Below are 2143 nucleotides of genomic sequence, written 5' to 3'. Positions count from 1 at the left end.
TGCATCTGAGAGGCAAACTGGACATAACACAGGTTCTGATCGTTCTACTTTCCTTTTTAAAAATCTGTATTTGGTTAAGGGCATGACAATTAGTCTACATCACAAATGTCCAATTAACTTATAGCATTATTATTCTGAGTCATATGGTTTTCTAGCAAATGTTTCAGTCCTGGTTGAAGTTCTCCAGAGATCCAAAATTGTGGACCCGTAAAGCCAAAATTCCATACCATGCTAGATATACTGACATACCCAAGAACTGGGGCAATACAACAAGACACTACTGATGAATTAGACATACAACTTCTGACTGGTATTGTACATACAGTACATTAAAGTAAAGTAAAGAATGGGCCCAAGACAGATCTCTGGTCGAACCTCTGTTACGCAAAACAAACTATAAAACTAAGAAAAACTACTACTAAAAAGTAGTAACAAACCAAAAGGAGACACTTAACATTATCCAAGTGGTGTTGTGAGGTGAGGCTTCCAAAATTCGTCGGAATAAGAGACACAAGACACTGAAGGGTGGAGAAAAAAGGAGTGGAGGGTGGAGATGGAGATGATTTCATACTCCTAGTTGTTATATAACATAAGTCAAACCTCAACATGTCATGGTTGACGACAGCATGGTGTCAAGACGTAATAATCAACTAAAAGTCTAGGATACACAAGTACTTTATAGCATTTCTCAATGTTGGGAACTTTTTGGCTTGCTCCACCCTCCACAGGGAGGTAAGAGGTCAGGACAGCAAGTAGGGAGGAACTCAGAACACTGCAGCAGGATCAATGTTTGCTGAAAAGCAGTACTGACTGTGTTGCATTGATACTCAGCTGCAGGGAGGAGGCTTCTTTCAATCATGGATTATTACATCATTGCTGTTTGAAACACTTAAGGTCACCGTCCTTTAAGAATGCACATTAGTGACTCACTGAGGATGTCTGCCATCAGTGGTGTTTCGTTAAGCTGCCTTTAGCAGGTTGAATTATTGATGAGCAGAATGTTCCCACAAGTCCTACAGCTGAAAGGAACAGCTGGTGTTTTCTGCTCTACCTTCAATCACAGTTACTCCACAAACTGCTTTTGGTGACTGGAGATTTGGCTACTTCCTGCACACACGAATTAATATCCCATCAGTTATTTCAGCTATTACGTGATCTGTATTCAGTGATTCACTAATTAGGGTTGTAACTAATGATTAATTTTTCAGGGATAAGGCTTGTGTTGTTTTGTTTTTGTTAAATAATCCCTTAAAAATACCAAAACCAAGAATGTGTTTGTCAAATTCTTAATACTTTTTGACTGATCATTAAATGAGATAATTCATAGATTATCTAATTTTTGTCAGTTAATTGTCTGTCAGAGGAAACACAAAGAGGGAATTTGATCCACTTGATAATATAATATATTAATATAATCTAACTCTGACTGCTTCACATCAACTTTTAAATACATTTTCTGCACTAAATGACACATTTAAAGTGGATCATTTAACAGACAGTATACAGGAGGAATGATTACAGCGAGGAAATCTTTTTCACTGACTGTTATTTTAAGACACTCGAAACACTGTGAACGTGTCCTTAAACTACAGCATAACAAATAGTAACTGAGATTTGATGCAATGCCATTTTTCAAATCATCAAATAAATAACACATACTTCTTCTTAAAACAAAAAGTTAAATTAATGAGAGATGAAATGAACCCTTGAACCCCATTCAATAGACTCATGACATCATGTGGTAACTTTCATTACAGGGGAATTTGGCTTGTTACAATTAAACAAACATTTATCTTAGAATTGTCACTTGTGGTCACAGTTGCCACAATTCAAAAAACTTACACCATCTTGATTTAAGTCTGTTTCAGTTTGTATTTATGTATACTGCAACCTGTGAGAATAGAATGCTGACTAGGCAAAATTGATCCTGAATTAGCACTAAAATCCTGCCATTTACTTTCATGAAATACTTCAAATTAATCTAATAAAGAGGAAATCAGGTGCATTTTGCATTTAATTCTACATCTTTCAATATCCTCTCATCTTTTAAGTGGTGCAAATGAGCTCCTTTACTTCTCTGGCTTGAGGAACATTTTCTGCTTCTTCTCTTCGCAATATCATTATTTCCAGACTGCAGGTCTGC

The sequence above is a fragment of the Scomber japonicus genome, chromosome 7 (genome assembly GCF_027409825.1).
Source record: "Scomber japonicus isolate fScoJap1 chromosome 7, fScoJap1.pri, whole genome shotgun sequence".
Classification (NCBI taxonomy): Eukaryota; Metazoa; Chordata; class Actinopteri; order Scombriformes; family Scombridae; genus Scomber; species Scomber japonicus.
The sequence above is the reverse complement of the archived record's forward strand: the minus strand, read 5'-3'. Positions refer to the sequence as shown.